Source organism: Miniopterus schreibersii (assembly GCF_964146895.1).
Source record: "Miniopterus schreibersii genome assembly, chromosome: 14".
Classification (NCBI taxonomy): Eukaryota; Metazoa; Chordata; class Mammalia; order Chiroptera; family Miniopteridae; genus Miniopterus; species Miniopterus schreibersii.
The window spans coordinates 41,715,855-41,734,912 of record NC_138114.1 but is presented as its reverse complement, the minus strand read 5'-3'; the positions used below and the strand labels follow the sequence as shown (position 1 = coordinate 41,734,912).

Genomic DNA, 19,058 nt, shown 5'->3' with positions numbered 1-19,058 from the left:
GGCCTTGCCAGGGTGATAGGCATGGTCACCAGCTTTTGTTGAATTCTTCGCCCGGGACTGTGCAAGCACTGTACATGGGGACCTTCATTGAAGCCTCACACCAGCCCTGTACAAGGCAGGACTAGTACCATCCACTTTTGTTATTCCCATTTTATAGATGAGGAAGCAGAGGCTCCAGCAAGCATAGAAACATTTGCCCATGGTCACGTAGACAGTACACGGCAGAGTTGGGATTCAAACCTAGGCCTGTGCTTTCCAACACTGCCCCCTCTGACTAAGGACTATGCAGAGATGGCCAGGACACAGCCCTGTCCTCTAAAATCTCACAATTCAGGTGTAGAGAGAACACTTCCTTGTGGGTTCTCAGGCCCAGCAGAATTGGGTACAAAAAACTCCATGGGTGGTCTAGGGAGGGACTGGAAGGAACTTGTGGTGCATTGAACATCCTGTGAGCCAGGCTCTGGCTGAGTGCCTTGTATCCATGATTTCTTTTAATTCTCATAGTAACCCTGTGAGGTTCATTTTACATATTCTGGATGGAGGTTCAGAGAGGTTATGTAATATGCTCAACACCACACAGTTCATGGGAGGTGGAGTTGGGCTTGACCTCACATGTCTGACTCCAGAGCACATTCTCTTTGCCCAACACCACTATAGATACTCCATTTTAGTAGAGTTGTCGGGGATGGTAGGGCTTGAAGGGGGCTAAGAGGTAAGGAGAGAGACAGGAAGGAGCAAATATCCAGGCCCGGGGAAGCAGGAAGATGTGGGCAAAGGCAGGAATTCCCATGAGTGAGTAACAGCTCTCTCATGAGTGAGCTATTGGCCCAGTCTTCATCACCGTCCCAAATCCATCATCTCTGTATTATAGCTAATGACATGTAGTGGCTGCTGAAGGCCAAGTTTCTTTGGTTCCAGGGAAGTGATGTCCTCCCACCCCTCCAGCTCTTCCTGCCCCTTCTCTACCTCAAACTTCCTGAACTTTCTGGGTAATTCATTAGATGCGGTCATTTACAGTGGGTGTGAACCTGTCAGGATGACAGATTAGCCTTGGGACATCTCATTTGGAAGGACCTGGATTCATCCCTTGATCATTTCCATGCTCTCTGCTTCTCTCTACCTCCTGCCCAATCTGAAACACACCCTTTAATTGCCCTCCCAGCACCTCACAGGCAGCATCTCCCAGTTCCCTAACGGTGACCATGTATTGGCTCAGCCATGTTGGCCTTGTGAAAAGCATGCCTATATCCATTTTCTCTGATCTTTCATTCATCTAACAAGCATTTATTAAGTGCCTAGTGTATGCCAGGCACCATGTCAAGATTCCTGCATGCCAGGTGAGGAGGGAGCTTACAGACTGATTGGGGTGACCAGCATTAACCAGAGTTACGTATATGGATGTGCACTGATGGACTGTGGTCAGGAACCAACTGGAAAGGAACAGGATGTTCTGAAGCATGAACAGGAGACAGCTGTGCAAATTCGGAAGGAGGGAGAACGGAGTTCCAGGCAGAGGGAACAACATTTGGCAAAGGCTCAGTGGTAGGAGGGAGTGAGGTGCTTCAGGATCTTCAGCACAACTGGGGAAGGTGGTTCCCTTTTATTGTTGTGATATCCATGATACCCATCTTACAGCCAGCTAAGGTGAAACCCAGGAATGGCCTTTTCTTCTGAACTCAGGGCAGGGCCTGCTCTGTTGGTAGACCCTGAACAGGGTTCTAAAGGGTGCGTGGGACCCTGGCCGGGTGGCTCAGTTGGTTGGAGCATCGTCCTGTGCACCAAAAGGCTTCGGGTTTGATTCTTGGTCAGGGCACATGCCTAGGTTGTGGGTTCAGTCCCCTGTTGGGGCGTGTAAGGGAGGCAACCAGTGGATGTTTCTCTCTCACATCGATGTCTCTCTCTCTCTTCTCCTTCTTCTCTCTATAAAATCAATGAAGGCATATCCTTGGGTGAAGATTAAAAAAGAAAAATAAATAAATAAACTGCAGGGCGGGGGGGGGGGCACTGGAAGGAACTATGCTCTCTAGGGAAAAACATCCTACATTGGGAGCTGATTCCACCAAAATCATGGGCTCCTGAGCTCCTCTCTGTTTCCCAAAGTCTCCATGTTCCCAGTAGGTCTGAAGCTGTCTGCTGGCAGGAAGGAGCTTGGGGAACACACTGGGAGCCTGGGATGGGGTTCTGGGCACAGTCCTGAGAAGACACATAACTGAGTGGAGACTTCTGTAAGGAAATCCAAGAGGCAGCATCGCACAATGGAAAATGCAGAAGTTTTGGAGTCCAGCGGACCTGGGCATGCATCTGGGTTTATATCTCTGTGACCTTAGGCACACCATGCAACCTCTCAGAGCCCAGGTGCCTTTGCTTGCAAAATCAGAGTGATGATACCACTGATATGGCTTCATGCCTGAAGTGCTGAGCTGAGTGAGCTCAGAGCAAACCCCACTCTCCCTTCAAGGTCCTCTGGACATCTCCTGTGTCCTCTGCAGATTTCTGCAGAAGGAAGAGGGTGTCTGGTCCTGGAGGGTCAACGGGGAAGAGGCCATCCAAGAGAGTGCCATATTGGGCATATTCCATAAGGCTTTAAGCTTTCAAAATACCTGGTAAGCCTGTGAGTGTCTTCCTAGGGGCTGGGGAGTAACCTCCAACTGGCATTGGGACAACTTGAGGGAGCATTCCCAGGTGTGGTTTTGGGGTGTGGGTGCTAAAATGTCTCTTTTCATCACTGCAGTAATGAGTGAGGCCTTGGCAAGCCGACTGGCCTGCCTTGGTTGTCCCAGTGGAGGCCTGCCCTCTACCCACTTGCCTTCCTTCCCTCAGCTCAGCCCCCTCTGCAGGATCCTCCCTGCCTCCCAATCCTGGGGCGCCCCAAGCTCCCTCAGCCTTCCAGGAGTCAGTGAGGTGGAGTGTGAGGCCTGAGACTGTGCTGTGAGTTGGAAAGAACACAGCGGTTGGAATCCAAGCCCACTACATCCCAACTGCGTAACCTTGGGCAAGTCACTTAACCTCTAGGAACCTCAGCATCTTCTTCTGAGATGGAGGCACTACTTGTGCCCATGCACAGGGTTTGTGTCTGCATTCGCTGAGCTTGTGTATGGATGGCTGCCTCTGGCATAGAGCCTGCTTGGAACTTGCTAGGGTGGCTTCCATCCCTTTCTCAGGTGCCATGAAAGTTGTTGTGCTCTGTGACTTGGCTGACCAGGACCAGGTTCCCAGTCTTGTAAGGGAAGTGGTTAAAGCCAGACAGATAAAGGCCAGGGTAAGGAATGACACTTAGGCCAAGCCAACACTGCCTTAAAGAGTATTTATGCAAAAAGAATTGATTTTTCTGCACCTTGCTCTTCTCACTGCTCCTAGGTGCAAACGTAGACAATCTAGCCCTTGGGATAGTTGCACAGTATTTAATTCTGACAGTATCCTGGAACAACTTGATGGATACTCTCAGAAATGTCCTTGAACATAGAACTTGACACATTTTCGTGAGTTTATCCGAGGATCATTTTCTAGCAAGGGAATTGGTGAGTCAAAGAGTTTGCATTTCTCATTTTGATATATGTTGGCCAGTGGCCTGCCTAAAAGAATTCACATCCCTCCTACAGCGAATGAGACAGATCTATTTTCTCATGCCTTCATCAGCCCTGGGGCTTACCGAACTTGAATATTTTGCCAGTCAGCTAAAGAAAAATAATGTCTTATAGTTCTGATTTCTTTTCTCAGTGACACATGAGGTTGAGTATCTTTTCATGATGGACCTGCCGTTTGGATTTCTTTTTTGGATAAATGCTATTTACATTCTTGGCACATTAAAAAATTTTCTATTGGGAGATTCAACTTATTACTTTGGATTTAGAGGGTTGTTCTTGGGGAGTGGAGATTGGTCTCCAAGGGGGCTTGGTGGTGTTTCAATCAGTTTCCTCTGGGACTGCCTCCCTGCCCTCCAAAGGACTGTCCTGAGCTTGCTATGAGCTTCCTGGGGCTCTCGATGTTAACAAGGTGTAAAAGTCTTGCCCCACACCCATCCCAGTGCTGGGCAGTACATTAGGGCATTGCTTGTGATGAGATGGCTGTGTTGGGGGCTTGGTGTTGGACTCACTGCTTCTGGGATTAGGGGAGGGGGGAGCACAGTAAGATGCTGAGAAAGAACGCGTGTATGTGTGTAGCTATGGGGAGACCTCCAGAATTTCTGTGGGGGGCTTACGTTGCTGGGGGTTGTATCTGCGTCGGAAGCACCCCATTAGAGAGTGTATTCCAAATAACCAATCTACTAAAGTTGTTTGTGTGCACAGTAGATATAACATCCAAGCTTAGTTGTCTATTTCCCTGGATAAAAAAATTATAAAAGTAAATAAGAAAGATAAAATCAGTAATAAAATAATAACAGATTTACCACTTGTATGTGGAGCAAGCTGACAGAGATTGTGCCTCCATTGGCATTGCCAGGAGGGAGCCAGGAAAGAAAAGGAATGAACTGCCATAGTAGGGTGTTTGTTTTGGGCCAGGCCTGTGCTAAGCACTTTGCATGCATTTTCCCACTTAATCCTTATGCAAACTGTCCAAGGCATGTGCTCTTATTAACCTCCGTTTACAAGCAACGAAATGGAGCCTCAGAGAAAATGAGATAATTTGTCCAAACTGTTACACTAAATACAGGGCAAAGCTAGGATTTAATACTGAAAGTTGTTGGATGCCATGCATTGGGTTTCCCTGTTTTTCCTCCCCGGCCCTGATCCTTTGGTTAAAGCTGGAAGGAGGATTCCACAGAGAGGGTGGGAGATGGGGCTGTGGTGTTTTGGCCCAGTGCCCCAAACCCCTAGCCCCCCTGCCCGCCTCAGCAGCCCAGCTGGCATCTCAGAATACAGGGCTGGGAGAGGGGGCCCCTTACTTGGGGCTTTGGTGTGCAGCCTGGGAGGGCTGGAATCTATAGCTCACGCCTTTCCCTGCATGGGTCTGGGTGTGAGCGAGGGTGTGGGGAGGGGGCCTGCTCCCTGGGGGTGGGCTCTGGCCAAGTGAAACAGGCTGAGGTCAGAGGAAGGGGACCACCCTCCCCAAGGGAATGCCTGGATGACGTGACTTTGGGGGGGGCGCTGGGGGAGGAGGTCGACTGTGTGTTTCTGTCTCACCTCCATGCCTGGCCAGATGGGGAATCGGTGCGGGAAGCCCGGCCAGATGCAGCCTCTGGCAGGCTTCCCTGGCCGCTGCGCGAGGTTCTTCTCCAGCCGGCTTGGCAAGTCCCTCCTCCCAATCCCAGAGGGGACAGGGAGCCAATGACGTCCTCGAGTTGGCTGTGGCAGAGAAGAGGGTCTCCTCCGGCCACGCAGCAGAAAGGGGCTGGGAAATGTGGGTCGGGGCCCAGAAGACGTGACCTGGTACCCCTTTCCTCATTCCAAATGGCTGTGTGTCCCGAGCCAGGTTTGGGGGAGGGAGAGGACGTTTATAGGTTTGCTCTCAGATCTGGAGACTGGGGGTGAATGTAGCGTAAAGCAAAGCCTCTGACTTCTCGGTCCCTTTAAGTTGCTTACGCTCTCCCTGCAGCGAATGATCTAGGTCTAAGTCACTCTTTGCACTGCCCACCAGTGAGCAGCAAAGCCTCTGTGCACTGCCACGACCTGGGGTCCCCCCACTCCTAACTCTGAGATCTGTCCCAGTCATTCCCCTGCCACCCAAGTGTGGTCCATCTGAGGTTCCAGAAGCCTTCGGGGTGGGGGTTTCTCCATCTTCAGGTGTCCTCTCCTAAGCTCCTGGTCTCCTCTCCTCCCCAGACCCCACTCATTTCCCTGCCTGCCTTCTCCCATCACCAGACTGGCCTCACCTTCGTGCCTGCTCCTCACTTAGAGGCCTTCATCCTGGTCTCTTCTTTCGGCCTTTAAATCTCCCCATATGCCTGTTCTTCCCTCGCTCTCCAACCCCAATGCATTCCAAGTTTCCCACCCAAGAAACTCTTCAGCTTTGACTTCGGCTTTTCTGCCTTCCTCCCCTCTGACTCTCCTGCCCCTGCCATTCCCACAAACTTCAGAGCCAGGGACTCTTCTGCTCACCTCCTGCCCCTTACTGCCTTGGGCTTTCGGCTCCAACCACCCCAGCTGCACCTTGGTTTTCCTCCCAGCTCAAGCCCATTGCACTCCCTTCCCCACCCACCAGCCTTTGTGCCCTTTCTTCTGCTTGGGACACCCTCTGGCCGCCATCACCCCCTCATCTTAGCTCAGCTTACCCTTCTCATCTCTCACCTTCACCTCACCTCCAGCATCACCTCCTCCAGGAAGCCATCTCCACTCGGTGCCTCTCCTCTGTGTTCCCCAGGATCATACATGCCTCTCAATCTAGTCTCCACAGCCAAGTACCCGTTAGTGCCAATCTTGCTTACCAGTCCAGGAGCCTCCCTGGGATCAGGACTGTTTTTATTTGACTTTGGCTTTACCAGTGCCTCAGCGGAGCCCAGCACATAGTAAGCACTCGATGCTTTACTGGACTGAACAGAATTTTATCAGACAGAAGTGACAGGTCTTTATTGAGGATCTACCTCATGCCCAATATCCTTAGATAATATAGGGCAAACAAGGGAAGTCAGGATAAAATCTTTGCTGTCAGGGAGTTTGTGGCACAGTTGAGGACAGTTCTGGGAATGGGTTGGGGGAATAGACACGCATGAAATTGGCAATCAGCGTCTCTTGTGCTGAAGTGGGTGCTGTTGATACAGATGCCCTTAAGGGTTTTAGTAAAAGAGGGAGTCGGCTGTGGGCAGAGAAGCTGTGAGGCCCGGAAGAGGGCACAGGGTGGGTGGGGTCAGATGAAAGGAGGCTGGGCCAAACTGCAGGCTCAGAACAGGAGGAGAAACATGTTTCTAGAGGTGAGCAGAGTTCACCTAGTTCTGCAGTCAGCTCTCCTGTGGGCACTTTCAGCATCAGGGCAGGGTGAGTGGATTTTCAGTGCAGTTTTTTTTTAATCCTGGAAGCCAAACAGGAGCTGATGGCATTCCCAGTTTTGCTGCTTGATGGGGAAAGTTTTACTGCACGCCAGGCCCTTCGGGGCCAGCGAACTCTCTAGGCAAGGAGAGCAAGATGTTGTTGGCATCAGTTCTTTCCAGTGTGCAGTGGAAGAGAACCCGGTCTCTTCTTAACGAGCCTGGGAAACCAGGTGCATTTTAAGCCAGGCTTTCTCCTTAATCAGCCAAGTACACCTACTATGTGCCAGTGTTGGTGATCTGTAACATGGGGATCTCAGAGGCCCAGGATGTTTCTTCCCAGGCTAATGGAGGTCACATGACGCCTACCTACACAAGCCTGTTGTATACCCGATGAAAGGACAGAGGGAACATCAGGGCCGAGGCAGTCCAGGGAGGCTTCTAGGAGGTGGTGGGTCCTGATTAGAATTAGGTAGGCTGAGAGAATGGAGAAATGGAGTCCTTCCTGGCTAGAACTCCTTAACCAAGAGTGGCATCTTTTTCCTTCTAATATTTTAAAAACAGCTTGATTGAAATATAATTCACATACCATACAATTAATCCATTTAAAACATACAGTCCTATGGTTTTTACAGTATATTCACAGATAATATGCAACCATCACGACAGTCAATTTTAGAACATTTTCATCATTCCAAAGGGACCGTTAGCAGTCCCTTCCCATTTTCTCCAATGTCACCACCCCAGCCCTAAGCAAACACTAATTTATTTCTGTCTCTATAGATTTGCCTACTCTATTGTAGTGGGTACCAGAACTTCATTTTTTTTTTAATAACTGAATAATATTCTGTTGTATGGCTATAACACACCATTTTATTTATCCATTCATCAGTTGGTGGACATTTGTGTTTTCACTTTTTGGTTATGATTTTATATATATATACTATTTTATAATATAATGCTGACATGAACATTTGCATATAAATTTTGTGTGTGGACATGAGTGTTCATTTCTCTTGGGTAGATACCCTGAAATAGAATTGCTGGGTTATATGGTGACTCTATGTTTAACCATCTGAAGGTCCTGCCAGACTATTTTCCATAGTGGCTGCATTTATTTCACATTCCCACCCACAATGTGTGGAGGTTCCAATTTCTCTACATCCTTGCCAACACTTGTTATTATCTGTCTGTCTAAGGATATTCACCTTCGTGGATGTGAAATGGTACTTCATTGTGTTGTTGATTTGCAGTTCTCTGGTGGCTAATGATGTTGAGGATCTCTTCTTGTGTTTATTGGCCATTCATATATCTTCTTTGCAGAAAAGCCTATTCAGATTCTTCGCCCTTTTTTTTTTTTTAAATCCTCACCTGAGGGTATTTTTTTCATTGCTTTTCAGAGAGAGTGGGAGGGAGAGAGAGAGAGAGAGGGAGAAACACATCAATGTGGGAGAGACACATCGATTGGTTGCCTCCCGCATGCGTCCTGAGTAGGACCACGATTGAGCCTGCAACTGAGGTATGTGCCCTTGGCCAGAATCAAACCCAGGAGCCAAACTGGCTAGGGTTCTTTGCCCATTTTTAAATTGGGTTATTTATCTTGTTATTATTGAGTTGTAAGAGTTTCTTATATATTCTGGATATAAGTTTCTTATTGGAAATATGATTTGTAGACATTTTCTCCCATTCTGTAGATTGTCCTTTCACTTTCTTGCTGGTGTCCTTTGAAGCACAGACGTTTTTAATCTTGATGAACTCCAATTTATCTATTTCTTTTTTTGATTGCTGTTTTTGGTATCATACCTTAGAAACCAGTGACTAGTCCAAGGTCATGAAGATCTGTGCCTATGTTTTCTTCTTAGACTTATATAGTTTTATTGCTCACATTGAGGTACTTGATCCACTTTGAGTTGATTTCTGTATATGATGTGAGATGGGGTTCCCGTCTGATTGAGTCAAACTGAGATGCCACCCACTACTCACTCTAGTTGGCAAGTAGCACTTTGCTCCTTCAATTTAGGTCTCAGCTCAAACGTCCTCTCCTCAGAGAGGCCTTTCCTGACCATCTGTCTAGGTAGCCACCTTCACTGCAGTCAGTTTCTGTCACTGCACTCCATATCATTGGACCATCAGAAATGATCGTATGTGTGTCTGAGGCTCCCCATGCAAGCTGCATGACAACAGACTGTCTGGCTCCCTGCAGCTATGTCCAGCACCTAGTGTGGGGCCTGGAACTCAGCTGCTGCTTCGTTTATAGCTGTTGAGAGCAGAAAACGTTTTGTTGAAGCAGCTGCATTCCCAGTGGATTTTGCTAAAACTTTCTAAGCCTCATGGAGTTGGAAGCTGGAGGTCTGAGTGGGAAGGGATTTTCTAGCAACATCACAGACAGGTGGTCACTCATCTCCTGCCCTGACGATCCCATTACTTTACAAGACAGCCCTTTTCATCCTTGGGCAACTCTGGTTGGAAAGTTCTTCCTGACATTGTGCAAAGACCTGCTTTCCTGTAATTTGCATTTATTATCCACTGCCTTCCTTTGGGTACAATTGGAGTTGAACCTCCCATATTGACAGTCCTTTAAATATTTGAAACCAGCTGTCGTGTGTCTCCTGAATGCTTCTCTGGGCTCAGCACCTCTAATTCTTTCAGCTGTTCCTCCTGGAGCCAAGAAGGGCTGGACTCTGACCCCTCAGTCACTGAGGAAGGCCCCACAGAGCCAGGGACGGCCACAGGCTGCCAAAGAAAGCAGAGGCATGGCTACAGCTCAGACCTAATGAACCCCAGTCTCCCTGTTTTCTTTTCCCCATTTGAGCTGGTGACTTCCAAAACTGGAGGTAGAACTTTGAGCAAAAGCACTGACTACACATTCCCTAACTAGACCTCTTGAAGGCAGGGCTGACTCTTAATTATACAAATTACACTATAATATTGTTTTATATTTAAAGAGTATTTTTTTCAGCTATTCCAGTGATCTTTTAGGTATTGGTCCATCTTAGTGGTTCTCAACCTGTAACATCTGTTAGACTCACCTGGGGAGCTCTGAAAACAACCAGTGTCCACCCCACCTTCCAAGATTCTTTTTTTTTTTTTTTTTAATATATCTTTATTGATTTTAGAGAGAGGCAAGGGAAGGGAGAGAGAGAGATAGAAACATCAATGATGAGAGAGTCATTGATCGGCTGCCTCATGCAAGCCCCTGACTGTGGATCGAGCCCGCAACCCAGGCATGTGCCCTGACTGGGAATCGAACCCTGATTGCCTGGATCCTAGGTTGATGGTCAACCGCGGAGCCACGCCCGGCCAGGCCCAAGATTCTGATTTAAATGGTATGGGGTAGGACCTGAGCAGTTAAAGCACCCCAGGTAATTGTATGTGTGGACAGGGCTTCAGACCTTGGCTTCAGGAACTCCCCAAGAATGAGCAAATGTTGGATATTACCAGAATATCTAAGAGCTGGCATTAGCCAGAGGACAGGCTAGGAGGACACAGTTGTTTTATAAGATGGAGTCTTGTTTTAAATTGTGAAAACCATACATGTTCAAAAGAAATAAAATAATATAGGAAGTGTATAAATTATAAAGTATAAAGTGAAACTATTGCATTTCTTATCTTAACCCAAATAACCACTATTATCAGTTTGTTGTGTGTTTTTTCCCAGATTTTTATAATGTACACATATGTGCGCATACACAAACCCCCATACACATTTCTCACCCCAAATAAACCTAATCATACTGTACACATACTCTTTTGTAATCTGTGTTTTTTTTCTCTTTTCTTTCTATCCTGTGGACATTTTCCCATAATGACACAGAAAGAGCCATCTTTAACAGATGTATGAATCATAATTTGACCATTTTTAAAATCAATAGACATTCAATATTCCTCACTTTTTGCAGTTACAGACAGTGCAGCAGTGAACACCTCTACATACATAAACACACACAACACACATATATACGCACACAGACACACACTGAGTGGATAAAATCTTAGAGACGAAATTGTTGAATGGAAGGGAATGCAAATTTGGGATCGAGATTGCCAAAATGCTCTCCAAAAAGATTGTTTCAGTCTACCCCATGCCACAGAATGCCTAATGACAGCTATTTGCCTTGTGTCAGAAGCTGAGCTTTGCTGAGCACAGCACAGAGGAAGGCGTGAGTGTGGCAGCTGGTGGGGAGGAAATGGCGGGGTCATTTCCCCCGCAGGCTGTGTGTGGAGGAGGCCCTGGCCTCTGGCCTTGCCTGGCCGATGTGTTTCCCAGGAAGAGGAAACCAGACTGTGTGTGTTAACCTTTGCCTTGCTCTCCAGGGTGTGACGCTGGAGTGAGGCACGTTCACAGGATGTGTGCGCCCAGGTCGGTGGGCTTGGGTCAGTCATTGATTTGGAAGTGTGCAGGGCGACAGTCTTCCTTTCCAACCCTTTCTTAGAAGCCCAGGAGAGTGATCCTTTTTATGGTTCAGGAGAGGATACGTTTGTTTAAGTAATCCACGATTCTAGCTCCTGAATGTCAGTGTACACTGAGAGTTTTTCTTAGTGTCCATAGTAGGGGACCCTCCTCCCCCTAGCCTCGGCACACTGCCACCCTCTCTGGGCTCCTAGGCATTACCGAAGATGTCCACTGCCCATTGCTGGGCCTTTCCTTCGGAGGACCTGCTGGTTCAAGGTGGTCAGACCTGTTTTCTCTGATAAGCTGGCTTGAGACCAGAGGGCGGAGGCAGAGTTGGAGGGAGAAAGGTACTAAGGTTCAACCTTGTGCCCTCAGGTACCAGGCCCAGAGGTCTGGAATCTCCAAAGTGGGTTTCTCTCTAGAACCACGGCTAATAGGTGGCTCCAGAAACTTCTAGGAGAGAGGCTAAAATTCTAAGAGTGCAGAAGACCATGCCAGGCACTTTGAAGGGGAAGATGGGGAAAGGAGGTCACCTTTATTGAGCAGCTACAGAGTCTCTACCCATGTTCTCAGTGACCTCCACAGTGAGGCAAGCATTACTACCTCCCTTTTGTGGATGGGGAATGAAGGCTCAGAGAGACTCACAACTTTTCATGTAGATGATCTGATTGATTCTAAACGACGCAAATTAGAGCGCGGGTTCCCACTCAGAGTTCCTTACATGCTTGCCATATGGGCGGCCTCCATCCAGACTAGTCACCCACGCGTGAAGCAACAGTTGCCAGAGCATCGGAGTGAACCACGAGGGCAAACCCTTGTGGCAGGGACTCTGCCTTAACCCATTGTAGCTGTTAAAGAAGACAAAGTAGTCAGGCTATGGCGTCAACGCCAACTTTGAACTTGAGCTCCAGCACATGCCTCCGACCTGACCTCAGGTAGATCAGTTACCTCTCTAGGTCTCTTTATGAAATGGAGATGATAACAGTGCTTTCTTCATAGAATCACTGTAAGGATTAAATGAGATAACCTGAATAAAGTGCTTAGCAATACCTGGAACACTGTAAGTGTTTAATCAATGGGCGTGGCTGTTGTTATTCCTAATGAAACCAATAGTTCGTGCATATTAGAGAAATACTTGTAAAAACAGATTCTTCCTGCTGTTTCTTTCCTACTTCTGGGGACTGGAAGGACAGAACTTTGATAGCTGAACCTTTTCTGAAGGTCCACGTAGGGTTTGGAAATCCTGGGAGAGCCTACTATATACACTCATGTCCCCTCCAGGAAACAAGAAAAAAAAAAGCTTCTGACTCCGAGGGGCCTGCCACAGGTCACCAGTCCTTTGGGAAGGGTGCTCCTGAGGGGGCATTGTTTTCCCTGCCCCAGCAACAGAGTTATTTGTGCTCTTCTACTTTCCCAGGTCAGCTCGTTATTAGTTGTAGGCCCACCGCCTCCATGTGTGTTTGTTTCCCACTTTCTGCTCTTTCCCTACCCCTATTCCTGTCCCACGGCCAATGGAAAGGAGCCGCTTCACCATCTCCCTCTTCCTGGGTGTCTAAATAGCTAATGTGCGTTGAGCACTTACCGTGTGCCAGGTCCTGTGCTGAGTGCCCCATGTGCATCATCGCATTTCAGGGGAAGCTCCCATTGTGAACCACACTTGGCAGCTGACTCAGAGAGCCTATGACACTTGCCCAAGCTCACACAGCAGGGAAATGTTGGAGCTAAAATTTCAACCCATCAAATACTTTTAAAGCCTTCTTCCTCCTTTGTGATGCCAACACTGCCTTTGGTCCTTTCTGAGCCTCACCTTTGGGCACCCCATCGCTCCATCTTGCCCCGCGCCCCACTTGATTGTCAGTGTGAGTCTGGCTGCCCCAGCTGAGCTGTCAGGGCCTGGAGGCTGGGGACTTTGCCTCGATCTTTAGCTTGACACCAGGTAAGCACTCACTCGGCATTTGCTGGTTGCTTTGTTCCTTCACTTATTTAGTGGACATGAAGTGAGCAACTCTTAGGTGTTAAGTGTTGTGCTGAGCGTGATTTGCCATGATCATGCCGTGATCTGCCTTCAGAGAGCTTCCATTCTAGTGGGGAGATATATGGAGTTAGCTCACTAAATTCTCACCGCAGCCCAAAGGGAGGTAGCCACTGTTATTGCCATACTGTAGAGTAATAAATGGAGACACCAGTCATATGGCTTCCTCTTCCAACCCTCTTGCCTGTCCCCTGCCCTCCAAATTAAATAAATAATCGAGACCCGTGATTCATGCACAGTGTGATGGGGACCCATGACTCTTTCGAAGGTGTTTGATATTGCATAGGAGCCTGATGACTATCGCCTCCTCCGTGTACCTATGAAAAGCCCCTTTTCCCAGAGGAGGGCCAAATGGTCTGCAGCTGCAGCGCCTGTGTTTGGGAGGTGACTGCTGGACCAGTGGCACTGGGAAGAGCATTCTGCCTGCGCACACCCTGCCCCTCCCAGAGCTCGTCTCAGGTTCACTTATACTACGACTGCTCCACAAACACGCGGTCCACAGGGAGCCTGGCATAGGGTAATCTGAGGACAGAAGGGCCTGCCACCTGGTCATTAACCCTTAGCCAACCTGTGCATGTGCATGCGGGGGTAGAGCTCGTCCTCCACGTCCAGGCTTCTAAGTGGGTGCCGTTCCCTAAATCCACAGCCCTAGTCCTAACCAGCTGATCCCACCCGATGGTGGTGTGAGCAGGTTAAAGAAGGTTGTCATAAGTTAACATGTGGCCTGGGGCCAGGGGCAGCCGGCTGGGGTCCAGGGAAAAGAAGGCCTCCCTTCTTAAACTGAGCCATAGTGCCACCAAGATACATGATTTCCTCCACAGTTCTTAACTCCTGTCCCTAACTAACTGTACTTTCCTTCAGCAAAGTTGAACACCAAGTACTTGCTGGCCCTTTCTAATTAAGCACAGGCAGGTCCTAGGCCTTCTAGGACTGGTTGGGCCATAACTTTGTTTTTTAAATTGGTCGCAGCCCGGGTCTGATCATGGACATCCCGCCGCTGGAACTGGGCTGGGCTTCATTCTCTGTGCTGTGGAGTTGAGCTGCGGGTCTGATTTGCATCAGGGCTGCTTTCTTGTTGAAAGGAGCAAGATTTGGAAGCCGTGGAAGTCTCAGAAGCCTCAGACATTTCTGGGCTTAATGAGCTGAGCAGATGGGAGGCAGCCCAAGATGGCCTCAGAGTGGGTGGGCTGGTGGGAGCAAGCCTTTGTGCAGGTGTCTGGTGGGAGTTTCCATAGCTGTGTCTGCGGTGGAGACTCTGCCCTGTAGATGCTGAGCATGGCAAGAGGACATGAGACTCTGGAGCTTCCTCTCCGGGGAAGCTGAATGCAGTTGCTGGTCTACAGTGAGGCTTCCTAGACGCCTGCCATCTGCTAAATGGCCAGAGACGGGGGAAATAGAATCCATGGGTGTTTAAAATCCAGAAGGAAGGGAAACTCCATCCGGGAAACATAATTCCAAAGAGTGTGGAAGCAGGATGTTTAATAGCAAACCTTTCTGGAGACACAGCTGCTGGGTAATGTTATCTTGGCCATTCCTGTGACCAGAGAAGTTTATCTGGGCCCCAGTAAACAGAACTGGCTTCTCAGATGAACTCTGCCCTGTCCCCCTTCCCCTCCACCTGCTCTTTCTCTGCGGTTTATCGCTAGGGTTTCCAGGGCCAGCAGCGCCAGCTCAGGGAGGCTTGGGAAACTCTGATGTGGGAGGGGGCCAGGGGAGTGTGGGTTGGGTTGGAATTTTGTGTATACCCGGCTCATCTGCAGGGATAATCTGGGATGTTCAAGGTTTGGAAGAAAGCAGAGGTGCTTCCTGCTCACATGAGAAAAAGAGGGCAGGAGACTGGCCTCAGATCTGTGGGCTCAGGCTTTAGACTGTCTAGGAGGGTAGGCTCCGGGAGTCTCTGGCAAATCTCAGAGGTTTGGGAGAATCTGGGAATATGGATTCATTTCCCCATCTCTACACTGGAGACACCCTCATGCCCCGAGGAAGTACAAGATGTTAGCAGGAGCAATTCTTTTCTAATTTTTAAAAAATTTTTATTGAATTTATTGGGGTGACATTGGTTAATAAAATTAACCAATGTTTCAAGTGTACAATTCTATAATCCATCACCTGTATACTGTATTGTGTGCTCGCCATCCAAAGTCAAGTCTCCTTCCGTCACCATTTATCCCCCTATACCCTCTTCTACCTGCCCCCACCCCACTTTAGCAGGAGCAAGTCTTTGCCCATAGGGAAAGAAAAGTATTTGAGGGGAAGCACAGGCGTGTCCTGTCCTGGTGGCTGTGGCTGACAGGGGTCACATGGACAGCTCTCCCCTCACCCCAGTCCTCTGGCTATTTCTCCACAAGGCTTGTCTTTTGTGTGGGTTGAAGTCAAGGGTTAGACCTAGACGACTCCCTGTGACTTTTCCACTGTTTTGAAGAGTAGAAAGGAAAGGACTTTTCCAAGGGAGGCGTGCTCTGGTTATGCGCTGTGAGTCATAGACTGGAAACTGGGAGGTCTGGGTTCCTGTCCCCTCTCTGCCACTAATGGCGTGAGCACACCTGTGATGATAACCAGTATATTTATCAGGCTGGGCAGCCCCCAAGGCTGTGCCCATAGAATACAGGAGGAGCCAAAGGGCCCAGCAGCTGGGCTGAGGTCTCACAGCCGCTAGAGGGTCCTGAGAGAAACCCAGGTGTGGCTGACTCCAGAATCTGCCTCTTCCTTGGCCGATCCGCTTCCTGGGGCCTAGGTTCCTCCTCTGCCAAAGGAGAGGTCTCCCAGCTGTCAGAGGCTATGAGCCTGTGTTTAATTCTTTTTGGGAGATGAAGAGAAGCCCCTAATTACTCGAGAGGACAGAGCACGGATCGTGCTAAGTCCCAGTGAAGCCCTTCCTCCAGACCCTGCTTGCTTGGCCGGGGAGATAGACTGCTGTCTAATGGCCTGCAGGCAAGTGCAGGCTCTGTCCTGGGTGGGTGAGGTCACTTGGGACCTCCTAAAGGTGTATCCATCAGGGCAGAGGTCAGGAAGGCAGCAACTGGTCATGCACAGCATCTGCTCTCTGCCCAGGACCTTCAGGAAGGGCAGGTGGGAGGGAAGATACAACTGGAAGAAGCTGAGAGGCAGCGGGGGTAGGGAGAGAATGGGGTGGGTTATAACCCCTGTGAAAATTCCAGAGCATCCTGCCATAGTTAGCCGGTTGTATATGAGGGTTTCCTCTGTGTTGGTCTGGTTTTGTAGCATTCCTGACCGTTGACTTCTGTCTGGTCTCAGGCTCTCAGAATTAACATGACTTCCACATGTTCCTCTAGGCTCACCCCCTAAACAAAGGGTGGACATACTCTTCAGATGATCTAGAGCTTTACTTAAAAAGATGTCATTCAGCCCCGCCAGCGTGGCTCAGCAGTTGAGCATCGACCTATGATCCAGGAGATTGAGGTTTGATTCTCGGTCAGGGCACATGCCCTGGTTGTGGCCTCAATCTCCAGTCAGGGGGGTGCAGGAGGCAGTTGATCAGTGACTCTCTCATCATTAATATTTCTATCTCTCTCTCTCCCTCTCCCTTCCTCTCTCTGAAATCAATGGACATATTAAAAAATAAATGAATAAATAAATAAAAAGATGTCATTCAGTTTCTGATCAAATAGTTTGATTTAAATATCTACATTCCTAAATCTACCCATAGGGAGATAGTCCAGTGTGGTTAAAAGTATGGGAATTGGACTCAGCTAGACCTGGGTTCAAATCCTTTGCTCTGTATTTTGCTATGTGTGTGACTTTGGGCAAGTTACTTAGCTTCTCTGAACCATGGCTTCCTCCTGTACAAAATGGGGATATCAGTGGCAGCTACCTCATTGAGCTGAAGATTAAATGCACTGATGCATATGAATGTTTTACACTGTGCTGAATGTAGTAACTAGTACCTAAATGGTCTCTCCATTTTATGTTTATGTTTATGTTTATGTTATATGTTTATGGGATAGAAAGCACGGCATATCCCTATCTATTTATTATAATAAAGGTCAATAATTTATTTTTGGCTTGTGAGGATAGGGATGGCCTTTTATTGTATGTTCCTTCTTATCAGCATCACATAAAACATGCCATAAATACCCTATCTCAGGCTGGCATCACTCAGCTCTATTTGCTTTGCTTTGCAGCCCTCTCCTTGGGTGCATTTGAGAATAAACACTCCACCCTGCATGAGGCTAACTCTGTGACTTAGAGATCAGAGGGGAGAAGGGCCTGGATTCAGAGCTCACTTCCTTGGCTGTTAACTGAACAGCCAAACAGAAAACCTCACAGTCCTGTGTGCAAAACCCCTGCTATGGACTGAATGTTCATGTCCCTCCCCAAATTCACACTTTGAAGCCTTAATCCCCAGTGTGATGGTATTGAGCTGGGGCCTGTGGGAGGTGATTAGGTTTAGATGAGATCATGAATGTGGAGCCTCAATACTGGGATTAGTGCCCTTATTAGAAGAGGAAGAGACTAAAGGCCCCTCTGTCTACCATGTGAGGGCACAGCAAGAAGGCGACCATCTGCAAGCCAGAAGGGGGGTCCTCACCAAGAACCTTGATCTTGGACTTCCAGCCTCCATAACAGTGAGAATAAATATTTGTAGGTTAGGCCAGCTAGTAGATGGTATTTTGTTATAGCAGCCCAAGCAGACTAAGACAGTCCTGCTTCATGGCGAAGTCAGCTACCCTGGTGCCAGGGTGTCTAAATGCTCCTTCCTTCTTCCCCCAGCTTCTCTGCCCACTTAGCTTTCCTCATTGGTGGAATCCCCCCAGACCGCTGAATCAGAATTGCTAGACAGAGGCCTAGAAATTGGATTTCTCATTAAGCTCCCAGTGATTCTCATTCAGCAGAACGGCCCCGAGGCTGTGTGAGGGGACCCCTTGCTCTAACTGAGGCCTCTCCCAGGAGGGTGTGCCTTTGGTATGGGTTCGGGTAAAAGGGACAAAAATGGAGGGAGCAGCAGGCCAAATTCAGTAGGCCTGGGACTTTTCTCTCCTTCTCCGGACAGCAGTCCTGCCCACCTCTTGGGCAAGGGAGCCTTCCAGAGCCACCTGAGGCAGCAGCCTTGGAGAGCCTGACCGAGCTTGGGAACTGAGGTGACATTGGAAATGGAGTCCTGAAATGCCTTCATTTCCGAAAAGTTTACCAATCCTCCATGCGCCAACATCTTTCCTGCAAATCTGTGTGTCATCCAGAGGGTCAGCTTGGTTGTTCAACAGAGCAGGATGTTTTCTGAGCACCTGCTCTGTGCCAGGCATTGAGCTAAGACTTGGGGATAGAGGTGAATTGCAGGTCTCTGAAATGCTGTGGTCTCCTGAGAGGTTTTCTGAGCAAGGCCTGAGAATCAACTGCGGCAGAACACCCTGGAGTGGTTTGTTAAAACTATAGATGCCCAATTATAAAACATGTACCACTGTGGTTGGGTGTTGATCATGGGAGAGGCTGTGCCTGGGGGGGGGGGGCATATGGGAACTCTGTACTTTCTACTCAATTTTAGTGTGAATCTAAAACTACTATATCAAAATAAAGATTTTTAAAAATAAAATGTAGATGCCTGAGCTCCCCAGACCCAAGTTTGCTTATGCAGCATTTCAGAGGGTGGGGCCCTGGCACCTGCCGTTGTGAAAGGCGTCTGCACAACCTCATTCATCCCAAGTTTGAGACCCAGGGGAAATTAGCTACTTAAATTTTTTTAACAACACCAATTTTATGTTCATTGTATAAAGTACATA

General features: G+C 48.5%; 1 protein-coding gene across 2 annotated transcripts in view; it reads left to right on the top strand.

Moving 5' to 3' along the window:
• The window catches only part of SH3PXD2A (SH3 and PX domains 2A), a 206,272-nt gene that overhangs the window by 23,920 nt on the left and 163,294 nt on the right, over positions 1 to 19,058 (top strand). The window lies entirely within an intron of this gene.